The sequence below is a fragment of the Suncus etruscus genome, chromosome 6 (assembly GCF_024139225.1).
Source record: "Suncus etruscus isolate mSunEtr1 chromosome 6, mSunEtr1.pri.cur, whole genome shotgun sequence".
NCBI lineage: Eukaryota > Metazoa > Chordata > Mammalia > Eulipotyphla > Soricidae > Suncus > Suncus etruscus.
The window spans coordinates 31,962,752-31,986,457 of NC_064853.1; the positions used below are offsets into that span (position 1 = coordinate 31,962,752).

At 43.5% G+C, this 23,706-nt stretch overlaps 1 protein-coding gene and 1 pseudogene across 2 annotated transcripts in view; both read right to left on the reverse strand.

Annotated features, from left to right (window-relative positions):
* Window positions 1–23,706, reverse strand: part of MAST2 (microtubule associated serine/threonine kinase 2) — a 163,713-nt gene that overhangs the window by 126,746 nt on the left and 13,261 nt on the right. The gene's annotated exons all lie outside the window — the stretch shown is intronic.
* Window positions 6,879–6,999, reverse strand: LOC126012647 (uncharacterized; annotated as a pseudogene).

A 23,706-nucleotide genomic window follows, 5' to 3' on the forward strand; every position in this document is an offset into this window, starting at 1 on the left:
AGCCCATCCAAGAATAATCCCTGAGTGCAGAAACAGGAATTAAACCCTGAGCAGTCAGTGTGACTCAAAAACAACCCTGCCCCTCAAAAGAAAAGCCAATATTGTATATTGCCTGCTCAATATCCAAAACTAAGGACATATTTCTTTATTTTTTCTTTTTGGTTTTTGGGCCACATCAGCATCACTTAGCAGTTACTTCTGGCTCTTCGCTCAGAAATCACTCTGTTAGGCTGGGGAACCACATGGGATGCCAGGAATCGAAGTCAGATCTGTCCCGGGGCAGTCCCATGCAAGGGAAATGGCCTACCACTGTGCTATCCAGCCCCTAAAGAGCATATTTCTTAATGAATGATGCTTAAGCATGCCATGTAGGACAACTGTAGGAACACTATGAAGGATACAGGACACTAATTGCCTTTTTTTTTTTTGGTTCCCTTACCGGGAATCAAAACTAACTGTCTCTTAAACAACTGTTTACTATACCATTTTGTGTCATTTCTCTTCAGACTAAAGGGTTTTTGTTGGTTAGGGTTTGTTTGTTTGTTTGTTTGTTTTGTTTTTGCAGTTGTCTGTTTTGTTTTCTGGCCACATACAGCTTATGCCCACATCTTACTCCTGGCTTTATAGAGAGCTCAGAATTCATACCTGCTGGAGCCTGGGTGATTGTATGGGGTGTAGGGGACAGAACCCAGGTCAGTCAGGTGCAAGGCAAGTATCCTATCCTCTGTACAATCTCCAATCCCAGAGTACTAATTTTTTTCAATTTATTGAATTACCATGAATAAGTTACAAAGTTATTCACAACTGAATTTCAAGCAACAATGTTCGAACACCAATCCCTTCACTAGTGTCCACTTCCCTCCACCAATGTCTCCCATTGTACATTGGGTTTTTTTTTTTGTTTTGTATTGTTTTAGGGCAACACCAACTGTGCTCAGGGCTTGTTCTTGGCTTTGCACTCTGTGGTCACTCCTGGCACGGACTAGGGTAGCAGAAGGAGTTTCAGGAACTGAACCTAGCTTGGTTGCATGTAAGACATGTGCCCCTGCCTTGTCTGGCCCCTGGACAGTGATTTTTAATTGCCTATCTCTCTGGCCCAGACAAGAAGCTTTAGACAGAAGTGAGAGGCCTTAGAAAATATCAGAGTAGGGGCCAGAGAGAAAGTATGGAGGCAAGGTGTTTGCCTTGCATGCAGAAGGAAGGTGGTTCAAATCCCAGCATCCCATATGATCCCCAGAGCCTGCCAGGAGCGATTTCTGAGCACAGAGCCAGGAGTAACCCCTGAGCGCTGTCGGGTATGACCCAAAAACCAAAAAAATATATATACATATATATGTATGTATATAATATATATGAATATAAAATATGTGTATATATACATATATATATCGAAGTAGCTATTCCATATGAAAACACGAAAAGAAAAAGTCTCATCCCAAAATTAACACGAGTTTAACAAAAGAGACTGTACTTTGGGTGTCTATCTATAGACACCTGTTCCACCAGATTTAATCAGAAACTAAAACTCACCAAACAACAAAGGGACAGCTCAGCACTAATTTTGAGGAAAGCCCGAATCCCTACAATGGACCAAAGAAGCCAGAAAATAGAAAAGGAAAAATGATGGTGGGTGGATCATGGCTCTTTTTTCTTTATTATTCTTTTTTTTTGGGGGGGGGGCCACACCCGGCGGTGCTCAGGGGTTACTCCTGGCTGTCTGCTCAGAAATAGCTCCTGGCAGGCACGGGGGACCATCTGGGACACCAGGATTCGAACCAATTTGGTCCTGGATCGGCTGCTTGCAAGGCAAATGCTGCTGTGCTATGCTATCTCTCCGGGCCCATCATGGCTATTCTTATTCCAGATTCCCTTTGTCAAATCATGCAGAGAAAATATAAACTAAACAGAATGTTAAACATAAACTTCTTGTGCTTTTCCCTTTTTCTTTTCTTTTTATTCATTTATTTATTTTTGTTTAATTTTTTGTTTTGGATTCCACATCCTGCAGTAATTAGGGTTTACTCCTGACTCTATGTTCAGGAATCACTCCTGGAGGGGTCAGGAAGACAATATGGGATACTAGGGATCAAACCTGGGTCAGCTGTGTGCAAAGCAAGCACCCTACCCACTATTACTATTGTTCTGGCCCCATAAAAATATGACTTTTAAAATAGGCACTTTTAAAACTTTTACAGAAGCAATTATTTCAGAAAGCACATATCCCTAAAACACGTAATTAAACTAATGTACATGCACAAGTTGAATAAATCCATAAATATCAAGATTCTAAAATAAAAAACAAGAGTCAGAGAGGACAGCAAAGGGGCTAAGAAACTTGCCTTGCATGTGATCAATCCAGGTTCAATCCCCAGCAACACAACTGGTCCCCCAAAAGTGATTTCTGAGCAAAGTCTAGAATAAGCCCTAAGTACTGCTAAGTGTAGTTGCAAAACCAACTTGCACAAAGATGACTGAATATCCATCCCCAGAACTATATAATGGTTCTCTGTGCCTGGAAGAAGTGAGCACCGCTAGGTATGGCCCAATAATAAAAAAAATATTAAGTATCTTAACTTCTGTATTTTGCCTATTTTACTCAACAAGACTAAACTTTTCTTTCCTTCTTTCTTCTTCAGTGAAGCAAGGCAGTCTTTATTGAACAAAATAAGACATAAGAAAAGAAAAGAGGAGCAGGAGCGTTAGCACGGTGGTAAGATGTTTGCCTTGCACGCAGCCAACACAGAACAGACCCTGGTTTGAATCCCAGCATCCCATATGATCCCCCCAGCCTGTCAGGAGCGACTTGTGAGCGCAGAGCCAGGAGTAACCCCTGAGTGTCAATGAGTGTACCCTCTCCCCCCCCCAAAAAAAAAAAAAGAAAAGAGAGGAAGTAATGTTTAAGAGAGAACACAAGCTTCACCAGAATGGAAATAAGCAAAGAAACAGACAAGCAAGTGAGATATGTGTGCCAGGGAGAACATGAGCTTGAAGAGCAAGCCAAGACTGAACTTTTCTAAATGTGAGAAAACACTGAATTCACCCAAGAAGTTATTAAGGATAAGAGAATGAAGCAAATAAGTCCCAGAAGAAATACAGCTGGGGGGGGGGGAGAAAAGAGGGGAGGGAGGGAGGGAGGGAGGGAGGGAGGGAGGGAGAGAGAGAGAGAGAGAGAGAGAGAGGAGAGAGAGAGAGAGAGAGAGAGAGAGAGAGAGAGAGAGAAAAGAATGTTGGAATTGGTGCTTCCTTACCAGTTTCCCTCCTTTTCATTGTGTTCTCACTCCCATTTCTATTCAAATAAGGGGATCAAACTCCATTTGGAATACCACTGAATCCTTAAAAATGAGTTCTTACTCCCTTTTTTTTGGTTTTGGTTTTGGTTTTTGAGTCACACCTGGCAGCACTCAGGGGCTACTCCTGGCTCCATGCTCAGAAATCGCCACCAACAGGTTCGGGGGACTATATGGGATGCCAGGATTCGAACCACTGTCCTTCTATATGCAAGGAAAATGCCTTACCACCATGCTATCTCTCTGGCCCCGAGTTCTTCTTACTTCTTAAACTAAGATCATCCCAGGCTCAATCAGTAGGGAGTAGGAGGTCATCCAAGCAAGTCCTCTGGGAATCTGTACTCTGATATGATTATCAAGCCAGGTACCAGAGTAGGTACAAAGTAGGCACAGGTTTACAAATGAAACAAGCACAGAAATTCCTAATAACAACCAGAAGATGTATATATACTTAACCTGAGAGAAAACCAAAGGACAAAGAGATAGTACAGGGGTTAGGATGTCTGCCTTGCATGTGACTGACCCCAGGTTCAATCCCCAAAACCAGAAATGGTTCCCCAAGAACTGCCAGGAATCACCCCTAAGGCCCCATGCAGAGCTGGATGGGTCCAGACACCCCAACCCTGACAAAAATTGAAAGTCAAAAAAAAAAAAAAAGCTATAAAAAAAAAAAATTGAAAGTCAAAGAACTTTTTAACAGCTCCTATATGACAAGGAGACTAAACAGCTTACTTAAAGAGCCGATAGTATTACTAGGTAGTATTATAAGGTGAGAGATAAAGCATATATATGTCTAGAAATGTGAGTTCCATCTCTGAAGGTGCTAGCACTTCAAAAATCAAGCGTGACCAAGCTCCCTGTGGCCATGGTCTGACTCTGAGTGAGCATTCCCAGAGTGGCATTAGGATCCACTCCCTACCATGGATGTGGTCCTTAAAAAAATAAACAAAACAGGGCTCGCTCAGAGAGATAGCACAGCAGTGTCTGCCTTGCAAGCAGCAGATCCAGGACCTAAGGTGGTTGGTTGGAATCCCGGTGTCCCATATGGTCCCCCGTGCCTGCCAGGAGCTATTTCTGAGCAGACAGCCAGGAGTAACCCCTGAGCAACGCCGGGTGTGGCCCAAAAACCAACCCCCCCCCAAAAAAAAACAGAAGGTGAAGTAGATTTAGTAAAAAGTAAAAAACTAAATAGACAACCTTCTAAAGGAAAGAATCATATCCTTAACAATAATGAAAAGATCAAAGTGGATACAGAGTTGTGATTCTAACAGCATGAGCCACAGGTCAACAGCAACAAATTGTGAAATTGTTGTAAATGCCAGTTCTCAGCCCCTACTCCAGAAATACTAAATAAGAAATTCTGGGGGAAAAGGGCTAGCAGTCTGCTGTAATAAACCTTCCAGGTGATTCTGAAACACATTAAAATTTGAGAACCACCAAGTATTTTAAAATTTTTCTACTGGGTCAGAGAGACAGTAGGGCAGGGGTCTCTAACTCAATTTACCTGGGGCCGCAGGAGGCAAAGTTGGGGTGATCTTTGAGTACAAAGTCAGTAGTAAGCCTTGAACATTGGGGGATGTGACCCAAACAACTAAAACAAAACAAAACAAAAAAGATTCCTCTAGGGCAGGGCCACAAAATGTTGTACGAAGGGCCACAAACGGCCCATGGGCCTCGAGTTTGAGACCCCTGCCAGAGTCCAATTCCCAGAACCACATATGGTCATCCCCCACCCCATGCCTACCAGGAATGATCCCCATGCACAGAGTCAGAAAGAAACCCCAAGTACTGCTGAAAGTGAACAGGAAAAAAAAGGCAAAAAACTTGAAATATATATAGAAAGATAGATGAGGTTTTATATATATATATATAAAAAACTTAAATCTGATAAAGAGAGATGAGATTATATATATATTTTAAGTCTGCCCGGGACCAACAACAACAACAGCAACGAAAAACTCTAGCCTAGCTTTTGGTCTACGATCTGTTCAACAAACAAGATCTCCAACTCCAGAGGTCTGACTGAGACAAACGCAACTGAACGGGTCTTTCAGAAAGACTTTATCCCAGGCTCCATCCTAGAAGCAACATTATGTCCAAGACCACCAATTATAGAAGATGGAATAAAACGACACTGAAGAAGCAGAACTCCTAGAACCACAAAGAAAGACTCCATCATAAGCTCCATTCCTTGAGCTGCACAGTCACCAAGATCTCTAGATACAGAGGTCTGATTTTACCATCCAAGACAAAGCAGAAGTCTTCCATACACCACACCGAGGGGAGAGTAAATGATCATGCAAGGAGTCTACAGTTAATCCCATGACAGTATACTTCAGGGGTGGAGAAACCCTGTAACTCCTAGGCCAAGGGAATTTTCTCGATAATATCCCCAATACTTAATGTGCCTATGCAGGAGGAAAAAGGAAAAAAAAAAAAACACAAAATAATCTTTCCACACATTTATTTATTGGTTGATCGATTTTTTTGATGTCTTTATTTGTGTGTAGATATTGAAGATGCTATCTCCAATTTTATTTATTTTATTTCATTTTATTTTATTTTATCTTATCTTTCTCTTTCTTTTTGCACTCTGGCATGATTTGATTTCAGAACCGAGACTATTGTGAGGTGCTTGTCTTTATTGCTGTAGTACTCACTGGATATTTAATTTGATATTTCTTTCTGTATTGTTGTGGTGTTTCAATTACCTTTTTCATGTCCTCTCTCAAACTGAGGTTGAAAGCCTCTAGAAGGTCTCCGCCCATTTTCAAAGTATTTGACTTTTTTTTATTTTTTATTTTTTCTTATTTTGTACCCCATTCTATTGCTTTTCTTTCCTTCAAACAAAAGCACATAACTCGATTTATCTAGCTCCGCCTCTTAAATAGAGAGGGAAACAAAGGAGGATACCAGGACCAAACAGATATATGACCACTAATAGTAAGCTAGACAAAGAGGGGTCCACCTACTCTAGCAGCCTGGGGGGTGATGGTGGGGTATATAATGGTTGCAGAAAGGGAACTGGGATGGGGGGAGGACAAATTTGGTGATGGGTATTCCCCTGATTCAATGTTAATATGTACCTAAAATACTACTGTGAAAGATATGTAAGCCATTATGATCACAATAAAAATGAAAAAAAAAAAGAAATTAATGTAAAAAAAAAAAAACTTCAGTCTGAACAATCATGGATCTAAATAAAATTCTAAAAAAATTACAAGAATATGGGAGCCAGAGTGATAGCACAGCAGTATGGTGTTTGCCTCGTACACAGAGCCAACCTGGGTTTGATCCCGGCATCCCATATGGACCCCAAGCCTTCCAGGAGCGACACACACACACACACACACACACACACACACATCCCGTGTGGACCCCAAGCCTTCCAGGAGTGACACACACACACACACACACACACACACACACACTACGAAAGCAATTTTAATTGAATTATTTCAAAAGAATAAATGTACGGGCTGGAGAGCGAGCTCAAAGGATTTCCCTGGCACCACATGGTTCACCAGGCACTGCTGGGAGCAACCCTTAAGCTCAGGCCAGGAGTAGAATCCAAAACTTTTCTTTTTAATCCCATGTCTCCCATTCACAATATAGACCAGGCAAAGGGCCTGAGCTATGTGTGTATGGGGTGGGCTTACTGTTTCTACACAGTCAGTGTAAAGGACACAGCGTGCGGTAAACACGGAAGGCCTAGACCACAAAGACTCTTTAAAGAATCAATTTACACTGATGGTGGGACTGGTGTTGAAATACAGTATGCCTGAAATTCTATTATGAACAACTTAGTAAATCATTATGGCTTAATTAAAAATAAATGTTTAAGACTACAGGGGGGGGAGGGCCAGAGAGATAGCATGAAGGTAAGGCATTTGCCTTGCATGCAGAAGGTCATTGGTTCGAATTCCAGCATCCCCTATGGTCCCCCGTGCCTGCCAGGGACGATTTCTGAGCAGAGAGCCAGGAGTAACCCCTGAGTGTGGCCGGGTGTGACCCAAAAACCAAAAAAAAACAAGGGGCTGGAGAGATAGCATGGAGCTAGGGCATGTGCCTTACATCCAGAGGGACGGTGGTTCGAATCCCAGCACCCCATGTGGTCCCCCATGCCTGCCAGGAACCCCTGAGCGCTGCCAAGCGTGACTCAAAAACAAAACAAAACAAAAAAAACTCAAGAATACTTGCAAAGCATACATGTATAAATATTAATGCATATAAAGATCTTTGACAGTTAAATAATTTAAAATGCATACCAATTAAAAACATAAAAGTCGGGCCCGGAGAGATAGCACAGCGGAGTTTGTCTTGCAAGCAGCGGATCCAGGACCAAAGGTGGTTGGTTCGAATCCCGGTGTCCCATATGGTCCCCCGTGCCTGCCAGGAGCTATTTCTGAGCAGACAGCCAGGAGTAACCCCTGAGCAACGCCGGGTGTGGCCCAAAAACCAAAAACCAAAAAAAAAAAAAAAACATAAAAGTCTGGGGCCAGCAAGGTGACGCTAGAGGTAAGGTGTGTGCCTTACAAGGGCTAGCCAAGGAAGGACCACGGTTCGATCCCCCAAGCCAGGGGCAATTTCTGAGCGCTTAGCCAGGAGTAAGCCCTGAGCATCAAATGGATGTGCCCCCCCCCAAAAAAAAAACCCATAAAAGTCTGAGAAGACATTTCAAGATAAGGTAAGTATGGTAAAAGGACATATAAAACTATCCTCAATATCATTTAGTATCAAGAAACAAAAATTTAATCAAATAAAAGATAATGTCAATAGGACAGCAGTTATGAATGTCCACTCTGATTCACTCCCCAGCATCCTATATGGTCCTCCAGCACTGCCAGAAGTGATTCCAAAGTGTAGAGTGAAGAGTAATTGCTGACCATCACCAAATGTGGCCCCCCCCAAAAAAATAATAACAAACAACAACCCAAAAAAGGCAATGTTGTAAAACAGTAGAGTATGCTGTCCACACTAACATCCATCAATCAGAATTTGTTTTTCCTCCTTTGGGGGGGGGGGCATATCCAGCTGTGCTTATACCTGGCTCTCTATTCAGGAATCACTCCTAGTGGACAGGGGATGATATAGGTTCCAAGGATGGAACCTGGGCCTGTCACATGCAAGGCAAGGCAAGAGCCCTCCCCATTGTACTACCTCTCCAGCTCCTCCAGCAGAAATTATATTTTAGAGGGAGGGCGAATTGGGAGCCACATTCAGCAGTGCTCAGGGGATACTTCTGGCTCTGCACACAGAATTCACTCCTGGCAGTCTTGGGGAGACCATATGGGATGTTGAGGGTCGAACCCCGGTTGACTGCGTGCATGGCAAGCATCCTACCCACTATACTATCATATCTCCAACCCCCTGAAATAGAAATTTTGAAACACTGAAAATCAAGCAGAAATGGTCAGAACTGAAAAAAAGTCAAGAATTTACAGCACTGAGGGAATGCAATATTCATCAACTGGAAAGTTGATAAAAAAAAAAAATGGCATTTTTCACTCACCCTTTTCCCACCCACTCATTAATATGGAGCAGCCTCAAAGTTATCACTCCACACTCCTGGAACATGACCCTGGCCCCACATCCAGAAGGAGAACAGACCTAATTAGCAAAATCTGTTTCTGGCCTGGAGAAATAATACAAAGGTTAAGGAAGACCATACTATCCACTGCAGGCACCAGAGGGTGTGGCTCCCCAAAAAACATTATTTCAGTCATTTGAGATCTGCCTAGGGCTCCCTGAATAACTATAACAATACTCACCTCTATTTCACTTAACTCAGAATCTGATCAAGGTGAAAAGAAACAGGCATTGCTCAAAAAACTGTAAAATGATCTCAAAAAAACACCCAGTCACTTGAACAAAAGATTACAAATGAGACAAAGAAAGGAAAACGTTTCTGGAGGAAAATCAGGGCAATTAAAAACACCTGTGTGTACAGACAGAGCAACTGAGAAAGCAAAGAGCAAAATACATACTCAGGAAAAAATTGAAAGACCTTCAGTTCCACAGCAGGTGAATCCTGAGGCTAAGTAACATTTCAGGCGAAGCATTAAAGAAGGACCTAGCACAAAGTCAATTACAAAAATTTCAAGGAGGGGCCGGGCGGTGGCGCTAAAGGTAAGGTGCCTGCCTTGCCTGCGCTAGCCTTGGACGGACCGAGGTTCAATCCCCCCGTGTCCCATATGGTCCCCCAAGCCAGGAACAACTTCTGAGCGCATAGCCAGGAGTAACTCCTGAGTGTTACTGGGTGTGGCCCAAAAACCAAAAAAAAAAAAAAAAAAATTCAAGGAAAGGGTTCAGAGCAACAACACAGTGAGTGGGCAGGGCATATGCCGTGCATGTGGCCGACTTGAGTTTGATCCTCAGCATACCATATGGTCCCGAGCCTGCCAGGAGTGATTTTTGAACGCAGAGCCATGAATAACCTGAGTGCTGCTGGGTGTGACCCAAAAACAGAAACAAGAAAAAAGGCACGAAAATGCCTCAGCACCTAGACGGTTTTTCCTGAAATACCATTTCCAATTAAAAGAAACCAAGACATGGGCCAGAGACAAAGAACCAAAAAATAAAATGAAATAATACTGTTGAGGGCCGGAGAGATAGCATGGAGGTAAGGCGTTTGCCTTTCATGCAGGAGGTCATAGGTTCGAATCCCAGAGTCCTATGTGGTCCCCCATGCCTGCCAGGAGCAATTTCTGAGCCTGAAGCCAGGAATAACCCCCGAGCACTGCCGGGTGTGACCAAAAAAACACTAAATAAATAAATAAATAAATAAATAAATAAATAAATAAATAAATAAATAAATAAATAAATAAATAAATAAATAAATAAATAAATAGAAATAATGCTGCTGAGGCAGTAGCATCCTAGGCAGTGGATCACCAAGACCAGTGCTCAGCACATGTGGAGAACACCTGGGCTCAAACTCACGGCCTAATGCCAACGAGGCAGTTTGGTGGTTTCAGCCACTGAGCCATCCCATGGGCCTTTCTATGAACTATCCTACTGGGATCCAAATAACAAATGAAGGGGTAAACATCTTCCCCCTTTTTTTTTTTTGGAAGTGGGGGAGGGGGGCGGTGCCCAGCAGTGCTCAAGGCTTAATCCCAGATCTGTGCTCAGGGTTCACTCCTGGCAGGCTCCAGAGATCATATGGGATGCCAGGAATCAAACCTGAGTTACCTGCAAGCAAAGCAAGTGCACCACCATGGTATGGTACTCCAATTTCCAACTAGGGGCCGAAGTGATAGCACAACGGTAGGGCATTTTTCTTGCAAACGGCTGATCCAGAGCGGACCCCTGAGCCAGGAGTGATTTCTGAAAGCAGAGCCAGGAGTGACTGAAAAAAAAAAAACAACAACCCAAAGGCAAAAAGCAGGCAGATGTGCCTCCTAAAATAATAATCTACTAGCCACAACTCTGCTAAAGGAACTAAAACTGATTAAGCCTCTGCATCCAGCTGTAATTTGCTTAACTATAAAACAGGACACAGAAACACTAAAATGCACTATTAAGTATCCAACCTAGCATGTGGGAAACTCAGAGGTCAAATTAAAGGTTTTCAACATTTAAATTTTTTTTTTTTTTTTTTTTTTTTTTTTGTGGTTTTTGGGTCACACCCGGCAGTGCTCAGGGGTTATTCCTGGCTCCAGGGTCAGAAATTGCTCCTGGCAGGCACGGGAGGACCATATATGGGACGCCGGGATTCGAACCGATGACCTCCTGCATGAGAGGCAAACGCCTTACCTCCATGCTATCTCTCCGGCCCTCAACATTTAAATTTTAAGGAAGAGGGACTAGAAAGATAGCACAGCGGTAGGGCGGTAGGGTGTTCACCTTGCACACAGCTGACCTAAGGCAGATAGATGGTAGTTAGATTCCCAGCCTCCCATATGGTCCCCAGAACCTGCCAGGAGCAATTTCTGAGCACAGAGCCAGGAGTAACCCCTCAGCACCGCCTAGTGTGATCCAAAAACAAAAACAAAACAAAATAAATTTTAAGGAAGAGATAAACAATAACACAATCAATTAAAAGATAACTATGTCTAGTTTTGATGACCAAAGAGATAGCACAGCAATAAGACATTTGCTTTGCACGCAGACAACTCAGGACGGACCCAGATTCAATCCCCAGTTTTCCATGTCTCCCCAAGCCTGTTAGGTGCAATTTCTGCCAGTTTTGGTATCAGATAGTAAAAAGGGGGCTGGAGTGATGGCAAAGCAGTAGGGCATTTGCCTTGCATGCAGCTGACCCAGGAGGATGGTCCAACCGCTAATCAATCTCCGGCATCCCATATGGTCCCCAAGCCAGGAACAATTTCTGAGCGCAGAACCAAGAGCAACCCCTGAGGGCCCGGAGAGATAGCACAGCGGTGTTTGCCTTGCAAGCAGCCAATCCAGGACCAAAGGTGTTTGGTTCGAATCCCGGTGTCCCATATGGTCCCCCATGCCTGCCAGGAGCTATTTCTGAGCAGACAGCCAGGAGTAATCCCTGAGCACAGCCAGGTATGGCCTAAAAACCAAAAAAAAAAAAAAAAAAAGAGTAACCCCTGAGCATCAACAGGTGACCCCTCCCCCAAAAATAAAACACAGATAGTAAAAGGGTTAAGGTACATGACCTTGGCTCAATTCCCCAGCACTGCACTACTACCAGGAGTAATCCCTGCCCTCCAGGCCAGGAATAAGCCCTGAGCACTTCCCAGTGTGACCAAAAAAAAAAAAAATTAAACCTATCGAGTTTTATTAACACAGGCAAGACAAAAAACAATTGTAATAACTAGGGAAATGCATAATTAGGTAATGACTACTTAAGTCAGTATGATGCTATTTAGGGGGTGTTTTTCAGTCTTGGGGGAGGTGGATGGAATACATTGGGGGAGGTGATGTAAGAAGGAGAGCAATGCCAGGATTCTAACCCATCAAGGGACTTAAGTCTTGACAGTCACATACACATAAAGCAAGAAGTGCACTACCACTAAGGCACAACCCTGACCAAGATGGTACCGTATTTGCCAGCGTATAAGAAAACCTCCTAATTTTGCAGTTAAAACATAGGTTTAGGCCTATATTCGCTGTATCAGACAGAACATTCCAGTGCTGCAACTGTATGTACCACAGTGAGCAAATCACAACAAAGCAAAGGTTCAGAGGTTATACTGTAATAGACTTCCTCTCTGACTCTGGCCAATCTGAGCAGGCTTTTGACAGTGTAGATTCCGGTCCAGAACATTGTCTAATTTGCATGCATCAAAAGCCTGCTTTGATTGGCTGAGTTAGAGAGGCGGTCTGAGCAGCCAGGCAGTGATTGGTGCAGGATCGAGTTGGAAAATTCGTTTTGTGGCAATATTCAGACAATTTTCGTTTAGCGGCATACTGAAACATTTTTCGGGATATACTCAGCGTATAAGACAACCCACGATTTTCGGTTGACCTTTTGTTTCAAAAGTCGTCTATACGCTGGAAAATACAGTAGTTTTTTGTTTCGTTTTGTTTGGTTTGGTTTGGGTTTTGGGCCACACCCGGCGATGCTCAGGCATTACTCCTGGCTGTCTGCTCAGAAATAGCTCCTGGCAGGCACGGGGGACCATATGGGACACCGGGATTCGAACCAACCACCTTTGGTCCTGGATCGGCTGCTTGCAAGGCAAACATCGCTGTGCTATCTCTCCGGGCCCACAGTAGTTATTTTTAAAGTGAGGGAAAAGCCAACACTAGGATGGGTACACACAGAAGTTTCTAGAATTGCTGGCAAAAGTATGTCTTCTGGGGACACAGCAGGTAGGGCATTTGCCTTGCATGAGGCTGACCCAATTTTGATCCCCAGCATCCTATGTGGTCCCCTGGGACTGCCAGGAGTGATTACTGAGCAAAGAACCAGGAGTTAACCCCCTGAGCATCATCGGGTGTGGACCAAAAACAACAACAAAATGATGTTCTTGTGGGCAGAGCAATAGCACAGCAGTGTCTGCCTTGTACACAGCTGACCGATTCAACTCAGTATCCTACCAGGAGCACTTTCTTAGCACAGAGCCAGGAGTAACCCCTGAGCACCGAGATGTGGCCTTAAAACCAAAAGAATAAGAATAAAATGATGTGCTGGGCCTAAATAGTGATTCAGATCATTCAGTTGTTTTGAGTGATATTCTGTTAATAAAAAAGTTTAAAAACAGGAAAAGGGGCCAGAGTGGTGGCACAGTGGTAGGGCATTTGCCTTGCACATGGCTAACCTAGGATGGACCAAGATTCGATCTCCAGAGTCCCATATGGTCCCCCAAGCCAGGAGCTATTTCTGAGTGCATAGCCAGGAGTGGCCCCTGAGCATTACTGGGTGTGGCCAAAAAATAAAATAAACAGAAAAAGAGGTCCACCTAAAAATTTTATTTCAAGTGGCAGAAAATATATTTTGTAGAACCCCTCAGTTTCATCCCCACCCCTGTACAGCCCCTCCCAATCTAGCACCATTTGACATAGTTCTTGTGGTCCCCATGTATCCCACCCAAAAAAAAAAAAAAAAGAAAATGAAGGGTCAAGGAAAGAGTTCAATCAGATGAGCATATGCTTAGCATGCAGGAGGCCCAAGTCTAATTCCAGGCTAAAGTGATAACACAGCAGTAGAGTGTTTGCCTTACGCCTTACACGAGATGGACCTGGATTCAATATGCGGCATCCCATATGTTCTCCGGAGCCTGTCAGGAGCAATTTCTGAGCGCAGAGCCAGGATTAACCCCTGAGCACAGCCAAGTGTGGGCTCCCCCCCCCCAAAAGAAATCCATACACCATACATTTCCTCAAGCATCACTAGAAATGTGCCAGAGCCAGGAGTAGAACCTTAGTACCACAACTATGCCCAACACTCATTCTGAAATAATAGAGAAAATAAAGGAAAGAAGAAAAATCCAAAACTATTCTACTAGAGTTACAGCAGTGACAAACAACAAACAAAATAACACAGAAACAGTCAGTTCTACTACAAACCAGACTTAGTTTCTGTCTTTTGTTTTTCAGCTATACCAAGCTGTACTCACAGGTTAATCTGGCTCTGCACTCAGGAATTATGGTATTCCTGGCAGGCTCATGGGACCATATGGGATGTAGGAGATTGAAACCAAGTTGGCTGCATGCAAAGTCACATACCCTACTTGCTGTACTATCCTCTAGCCCCAAAAAAGACATTTTTTGTTTGTTTGTTTGTTTGTTTTCTTTTGTTTTGGGGTCACACCTGGCAGCACTCAGGGGTTACTCCTGGCTCTACACTCAGAAATCGCTCCTGGCAGGCTCGGGGGTTTATATGGGATGCAGGGATTTGAACCACCGTCCTTCTGCATATAACACCGTACCTCCATGTTATCTTTCTGGCCCTGACATTTTAAAACTTGATTTAATCACTTAAAAAATATCCCAGAGAGGGAGCCGGAGTAGTGGTGAAAGCGATAAAGTGTCTGCCTTGTACGTGCTAGCCTAGGATGGACCGAGGTTCGATTCCCAGCGTCCCACATGGTCCCCCAAGTCAGGAGCGATTTTGCATCTCAAATTGTCCTCTGAGCATGCCTGGAGAATTCCTGAGCACAAAGCCAGGCGTAAGTCCTGAGTACACAAAGCGTAGCCCAAAAACCAAAATAAAATAAAATTAAATATAATGGGCAAGAGCAATAGCTCAAAGAACAAGGGGCATGCCGAGTAAGAGCCTCTGCACCATGTTTTCCCAACATCAGGACTCACCCCAGCATCAAACCAGGAAATAACTCCTGAATACACTAGATGTAACCCAAAGGGTTGGGATGAGGGTTTTGAGGGGTGGGTAAAAGTTTTAGGGAATTGAGGGAATGAAGAAGACCAAACCAGAGATGACAAGAACTTTAACACTATTAAAACTATTATTACCCAAAATAAACATTTTTTAAGTGAGGGTGGGACCACACCAGCAGTGCATTGAACTACCAAGCCAAGTACTACTGAAGGGGGGGGGGGGCAAATTTACTGAGCACTGCTAGGAAAGGAGAAAAAAAATACAAAAAAAAAAAAACTGCAAAATACATAGTCCCCCTTTTTGCTGTATTTTAGTCAAACTTGGTGGTCCTTATAGGCTACTACCAGTTTTGTGCTCAGGATACCATTAGATATCAGGGAACATATCCAGGCTTCCTACAAGCAAACACTCAGCCCTTTGAATTATCTCTCTGGCTTTGTAAAACACATTCTTATCTTCATTTTAAATTCAACTAAGCTACTAAGATAATTCAAACCTAGCATAATTCCAAAATCGGACTTTTCTTTCTTTCTTTTTTTTTTTTTTTTTTGTTGTTGTTTTGTTTTGAGTCACATCCAGCAGAGCTCAGCGGTTACTCTTGGCTCTATGCTCAGAAATTGCTCCCGACAGGCTCAGGGGACCATATGGGATGCCGGGATTCGAACCATGACCTTCTGCATGAAAGGCAAATGCCCTACCTCCATGCTATCTCTCCGGCCCAGACTTTTCTATATTGTTTGATTTAGTTTTGGAGCTATCAGCTTGGTTCTCTGATGTTTTTTCTGGTGATGTTCTGGGGATCTCACAGTGCTAAGATTAAACCCAGGCCAGGCCACCCACATACAAAATATGCACTCCAATCCTGTGAGCTAACCCCCCAGCTCTTTCAGATATTTTTAAACTCTATCAATTAAAAAATTCATAACAGGGCCTGGAGAAATAGCACAGCGGCGTATGCCTTGCAAGCAGCCGATCCAGGACCAAAGGTGGTTGGTTCGAATCCCGAATCCCGGTGTCCCCTGTGCCTGCCCAGAGCTATTTCTGAGCAGACAGCCAGGAGTAACCCCTGAGCACTGCTGGGTGTGGCCCAAAAACCAAAATAAATAAATAAATAAATTCATAACAATATTTTAAAAAGCAAATACAACAAAAAAGGAAGCAAATGGTTAGGGTATGGCCCAGGCTAAAGTAAATGTCTTGCATTAGCTCTGGTTCAATCCCTGGCACCTCAAAATAAAGAAAGCAAACAAGTAAATATGGAAGTGACAGAAGAAAACAATCATTAAAAAATATTGGGGCCGGGAAGGTGGCGCTAGAGGTAAGGTGTCTGCCTTACAAGCGCTAGCCAAGGAACGGACCGCGGTTCGATCCCCCGGCGTCCCATATGGTCCCCCCAAGCCAGGGGCGATTTCTGAGCACATAGCCAGGAGTAACCCCTGAGTGTCAAACGGGTGTGGCCCAAAAATCCAAAAAAAAAAAAAAAAAAAAAAAAAATTAAAATTCTCATTTTCACTAAATCAGAAAAATGACTTTAAAATACTGAGATGCCAAACCGAGTAAATCAACAGAAAGTAATAACCTGAAAACACCCAGTGTTGGCAAGGACATAGGAAAAAAAATGGTCAAAGTACAAATTGGTACAATCATTATAAAAGCAATTTGGAAATAATATACAGAAAGAGAAACTCCTGCACATGTGTACCAGGAGATAACTACACAAATATTTCCTACCACACTATAGTAAGGAAAATAAAAAATAACCTAGGGGTCAATTATGTAATAGATTAAACTGCTGATCAAAAGAACACTACTTACAGTTAAAAATTAATAAATCTAGGTCTGGCAGAGAAATAGTTCAAGAGATGCCCTGAGTTCAATCTCTATCATCACATGCCCCACCCCAACTGCCGGGTGTGACTTATTTAAAAAAAAATAAAAATGTTTTGGGTACAGAAAGCTCAACCATCTGGAGTTCCTGCTGTGTGTGCAGGAGTTCCGGGTTCAATCCCTAGCCCACATGATCCCCCACGAGATCCCTGAGCACAGAGCCAAAAGTAGCCCCATAGCACTGTAGGGCATAGTTCAAAAGCAAAATATAGTATGTTCTGGAACTAGATAATGGTGGTGGTGATGCAACATTTAAAAAACTTTCACTAAATGCAAAGTGTATATGTTCTAGTATAATTTTAAGTCAAAACACCTGTGGACATCTTGTATCACAGTTCTTTACAGAGATTATTAAGTGAAAGCAATTAGACCAATCACTTTTCTCTACTTTCTTCTTGCTTTTTTTCCTCTTCTACCTGGCTAGGCTGTGAAGGAAGAAAAGTTAAGACTTGCTCTTACTAGCCATCAAGACTTGAAGGAGAAGTATCGGGGTTGCCAAAGACTGACTCTGCCACAAGCAAAGGAAAACAAGCTTGTCCAGATCTGAGCGGCTCTTGACCTAGGACCTTCACTTGCATTTAAAGGCCCCAAACTCTGAAACTACAAGGAGAGAAGACGACTCTAAGGCTCTAAATTAATCTCTCTCTCTCCTCTCTCTCTCTCTCTCTCTCTCTCTCTCTCTCTCTCTCTCTCTCTCCTCTCTCTCTCTCTCTCTCTCTCTCTCTCTCTCTCTCTCTCTCTCTCTCTCTCCTCTCTCTCTCTCTCTCTCTCTCTCTCTCTCTCTCTCTCTCTCTCTCTCCTCTCTCTCTCTCTCTCTCTCTCTCTCTCTCTCTCTCTCTCTCTCTCTCTCTCTTCCCCCCCCCACACCTGGTGACGCTCAGGGGTTACTCCTGGCTATGTGCTCAGAAATCACTCCTGACTTGGGGGACCATACGGGACCCCAGGGGATCAAAACGTGGTCCAACTAGGCTAGTGCAGACAAGGCAGACACCTTACCGCTTGTGCCACCGCTCCGGGCTGTAAGGCTCTAAATTTCTGTTAACCAAAATAAGAATGATAATCAGATTTTGGGTTATGGTAGAATCAGCGATGTTGACCATATATGATTTTCACCTTCATTCTGAACACAACCTATGTTTATTTGTTTTGTTTTGTTTTGAGGACTACACCCAGCAATGTACAGAGTTTACTCCTGGCTCTGTGCTCAGTTATCACTCCTGATGGTGCTTGGGGGGGGGGGACCATCTGGGGTGCTGGGCAGCTGCATGCAAGTCAAGCACCCCTGTGCTATCTCTCCGGGCCCAACTTCTAGTTTTTTGGGTTCTTTTTTTTTTTTTTGGTTGTTTGTGGTTTTTGGGTCACACCCAGCAGTGCTCAGGGGTTATTCCTGGCTCCAGGCTCAGAAATTGCTCCTGGCAGGCACGGGGGACCATATGGGACGCTGATTCGAACTGATGACCTCCTGCATGAAAGGCAAAAGCCTTACCTCCATTCTATCTCTCCAGCCCCTGCTTTTTTTTTTTTTACAAACCATTAAACTCTGCTTTTGAGAACATTCAAAAGGACCTCAATCATTAAAGATGAATCATTAAAGATTATTGAACAATATTATATAACCTCTGTTTCAGATAAAAATAAGAAAATTATGTGGTTTTTAATTTAAATTATGTGGGGGTTTTTGTTTCGTGGTTTTTTTTTGTTTTTGTTTTTGTTTTTTTTGGTGTTTGGGTCACACCACACACCCGGCAGTGCTCAGGGGTTACCCCTGGCTCTAAGCTCAGAAATTGCTCCTGGCAGGCTCAGGGGATCATATGGGATGCCGGGATTTGAACCACTGTCCTTCTGCATACAAGGCAAACACCTTACTTCCATGCTATCTCTCCAACCCCAATTATGTGGTTTTTAATCTCCAAGAAATTAAGAATTAAAGAATGTCCACGGGGCCGAAGAGATAACATGGAGGTAAGGCATTTGCCTTGCATGCAGAAGTCAGTGGTTCAATCCCAGAGCCCCATATGGTCCCCCCGAGCCTGCCAGAAGCAATTTCTGAGCATAGAGCCAGGAGTAACCCCTGAGCACTGCCATTGTAAACCAAAAACCAAAAAAAAAAAAAAAAAATGTTCGCTGGGGCTGGAGTGATAATACATGGGTAAGGCACTTGCCTTGCATACAGCCAACCAGGTTTGATCCCCAGTATCCGATATGGTCCCCCAAACACCAAGAAGAGTGATTGCTGAGTGCAAAGTAATGAGTAACCCCTGAGCATTGCTGGGTGTGGCCCAAAACCAAACAAAAAACACTATCTGCTATTTCTGAGAGCCACCATTAGTAAGGATGGCTTCATTTAAGATGGTACAGATAAAATGCTATAATAGGAACCAAGAGAGAGTACGAAGGTTAGAGCGCATGCTTAACAGCAATAGCACAGCGACAGGGCGTTTGCCTTGCACACAGCCGACCCTGGACGGACCCGAGTTCAATCCTCAGCACCCCATATGATGTGAGACCCCTGACACTGCCAGGAGCGATTTCTGAGCACAGAGCCAGGAGTAGACCGAGTACCGCTGGGTGTGAGCCAAAAACCAAAAAAAAAAAAAATTAAACCTATCAGGGACCAGCTCAATAGCACAGTGGGTAGGGCATTTGCCTTGCAGGCAGCCAACCCAGGTTCAATCCCCAACATCTCATACCCAGGGTAGTAGGGTAGCTGTGGGAGCTATAAATTCAATCCCTGTCACAGCACAATCCCCTATCCACCACCCTGGGAGGAGATTGGTAGCACAGAGTTCCAAGTAGCCACAAACTCTGCCACAAAAACAAACAGAAAGAATAAAAGGAGACAGGAATACAGCTTACAGAGAGAGCACAGGCCTGGCATGAGTGACGCCCTGGATCCCTGGCATGAAAAACAAAGAATCAAAGACTCCTACCAAGTTTTGGCCTAACTAAAGGAGTGAATGGTAATGTCATTTAATGACACAGGAAATACCAAGAAAGAAACAAACAGAAAGTAAATATAAAAAGTTCAGTTTTGCAAAGTATGAGAATGATACTCAAAAACAACAGAAATGAGGGCCAGGAGGACAGGTCCACGGTAGGAAGCTTACCACGTTGCTATCTATCCAAAAACATAACTCCTATTGCTCTCTATCTCCTGCCTGGTTTATTTTCTTCAGAGTATTTTATCACAATTACAAATCATACAGTATCATACATCAAATCATACTACAAGTTTTGGGGCCAGAGCGGTAGCACAGCGAATAAGGCATTTGCGTTGCACACTGCAGACCCAGTGTTCGACCCCCAGCATCCCATATGGTCCCCTGAGCCTGTTAGGAGCAATTTCTGAGCAGAGAGCCAGGAGTAACACCTAGCACTTCTGAGTATGGCCCAAAAACCAAAGAAAGGTGCCAGAGAAATAGCATGGAGGTAGGGCATTTGCCTTGCATGCAGAAGGACGGTGGTTAGAATCCCAGCATCCCATATGGTCCCCCTGAGCCTGCCAGGAGCAATTTCTGAGTGTAGAGCCAGCAGTAATCCCTGAGTGCTGATGGGTGTGACACCCCTCCCCACCCCCCCAAAAAAAGAAAGATACAAGTTTTACTTATTTTATTGATTCACTCTATTAGGATAAAAATCAAATAAAAAATTGTAGGCTACCTTTTTCTTGCTCCCAAGAATATTCACCAAAAAAAAAAAAAAAAGAAAGAAAAGAGGGGCCGGGAGAGAGAGCACAGCGGTAGGGCGTTTGCCTAGCACTCAGTCAATTCAGGATTAACGGTGGTTCGAATCCCAGCATCCCATATGGTCCCCCGAGCCTGCCACGAGAGATTTCTGAGCGCAGAGCCAGGTGTGACCAAGAATAAAAAAATAAAAAAGATCATACAAAGATTAAACCATTTTCTTTGCATGCAATGGTGGCCATGAACCTGTTTCAAATCCCCAATACCACATATGGTCATATGATCACCTGATCACCACCAGGCTTAGTTCCTGAGCAGAGCCAGGTATGACCCCTAACTACATACCCAGGAGTAGTCCCTGAGCACTGCAAGGTATTGCACCCCCTCACCCTCTAAAAATGAAATGCAACTTGTTGAGTCAAAGAATGATTTCAATGGGGCCGACGAGGTGGCGCTAGAGGTAAGGTGTCTGCCTTACAAGCGCTAGCCAAGGATCAGGACTGCAGTTCGATCCCCGGCATCCCATATGGTCCCCCCAAGCCAGGAGCAATTTCTGAGCACTTAGCCAGGAGTAACCCCTGAACATCAAATGGGTGTGGCCCAAAAACCAAAAAAAAAAAAAATGATTTCAATGAATGAATGAGAAGGAATGGAATGTAGGGCTAACAAATTTTTTTAAGCTAGAAAATATTACAGCTTGTTTGTACACTGATGAGAAGCATCCAATGGAAAAGGAAAACTAGTTCAGGAATATGAAGGGATAATTGCAAGAATAAAACTCATTTCAAGAGGGTCAGAGCGATAGCACAGCGGTAAGGCATTTGCCTTGCACATGGCCAACACAGGACAGACCACAGTTTGAATCCTGGCATCCCATATGGTCCCCCGAGCCTGCCAAGAGCAACTCCTGAGCACTGCCAGGTGTGACCAAAAAAAAAAAAACAAACTCATTTCAAGTAGGGGTTGACAGTAGATAAATGTAGGAACAGATTATCCATGGCAATAGAAGGGCAAATTATGTGGGAACATTTAAAGATAATACAATGAAAGCTTATAGAAGTTCTCTAATTATCTTCCTTTCCCCTTTTTTTTTTTTTCTTTTCCCCTTTCTAAAACAAGAAATATGGATGTAAACTGAGAATTAAGAAGATAAAGACAATGTCAAGTAGTACAGTAAGTAGGTGGGGCCTTACATGCTGCCAATCCTTTGCAAGCCTTAGCACTGAATACGCCCCAACCCCCAGACCCTCACTCTGGCCCAGCCGTCAAGAGTATACACTAAGCACAGAGCCAGAATACATACAATAATCTTAGCATACAATAATCTGCCCCTCCCCACAGAAAAAAAAACTGAAACATTGTTTTGGGGCCACACCCAGCAGTGCTCAGAGGTTACTTTTGGCAAGGGACTGGGAGGTCAATCCCAATTGTGCTGAAGGGACCATGAGGTGCAGGGCTCTTACCTGCAGATCACGAACACTACTACCCTTTAAGTTATCCTCCCAGCCAGTTAATTATTGTTTAAGAGTGAGTGGTCAGGAGCACAAGGGTAGGGCATTTGCCTTGCACACAGCCAACGAGGGTTCGATCCTCAGCATCCCATATATTTCTCCTGAGCCTGCCAAGAGTGATTTCTGAGCACAGAGCCAGAAATAACCCAAGCACTGCCGGGTGTGGCAAAAAAAAGGGGGGGGGGGTAGCACCACCACCAGGAATCACACCCCTAAAGCTTTTGTAAATAGTGAGTAGACTAAGGAAACATTACAGAATTGACTATCAATTCTAATAAACTCCTTCTTGAGGATTATAATCACCAATTTACCAACTTAAATGACAACATAACTGTTTTTCCAGTTATATTTTGTGCTTAGGTAGAGAGTCAAGTATTAGTATAATCATAGAGTTTTGTCAAATTGGATACACAGGAAGAAAGAAAGCAAGAAAATGAAGATGCTTACACAGGAATGATGTTAGTTCATAAAGTGTTAAAATGGGTAAGGAGAGGGGCATGAGATAGCATGAGAGGTAAGGCGTTTGCCTTTCATGCAGGAGTCATCGGTTCGAATCCTGGTGTCCCATATGGTCCCCCGTGCCTGCCAGGAGCAATTTCTGAGCCTGGAGCCAGGAATAACCCCTGAGCACTGCCGGGTGTGACCCAAAAACAAACAAACAAAAAAAAAATGGGTAAGGAGAAAAGTAAAAGTTTAAGGCAAATAAACAAAAAGGTGTTTATTTTAATTCAATGGGCCAGGGACTCAAATAGCTCAAATAATTTTTGGAGAGAAATTTCTAAAAGGATGAAAAGATGTTAAGATAGTAAATGTGTGCTTTTTGGCTGGAACGGAAGCTGAGTCTTTGGACTTCAGTTTTGTCCACCGAATAAAGCGAATATTTCCACGAAAAAAAAAAAAAGATAGTAAATGTGAAGGTCATTAATGTGGGGAAAACTTAAAACACTTTTGAGACAGAACAGTTCATTTCTGGTAAAAATGAACATGAAAATAGGAAGCTCAATGGGCTGGGGAGACAGATATACCGTAGATAAGGCACTAAGTAGCCTTGCACATAGCTAACTGGTTCAATTCCTGGCAACCCATGTGATCCCTAGAGTCCCTCTCCAAGAGTGATCCCTGAATTCAGAGCTAGGAGTAAGCCAGGAGTAGGCACCACCAGGTATTGCACCTGACTCCAAATAACAAGGAAACAAGAGGGTCAGGGGCTAGAATAAATAGCCCAACATGCTGGAATGATAGCCCTCCATGGTTTGCTACAGGAGGCACAGCTATGATTCCTAACACTGCATGGCCCCTGAGCACCATCAGGATCAAAGGAATAGCCCCCAAAGAACTACCAGGTTTAGACCAAAAGCCAAAAAAGAAAATAGGAAGTTCAGGTTGATGTAATTTGCCACCATTCATTATTTACTATCTACCCATTATAGCCCTATTTGTAGAACAAAGAGAAGTAAAAAATGAGGTACAATAAGGCTAGAAAGCTAGCAAGCAGGTGCTTGCTCTGTACACTGCTGACCTGGGTTTGATCCCCAGAATCTCTTAGGGTCCCCTGAGCACTGCCAGAGTAACTCCTGAAT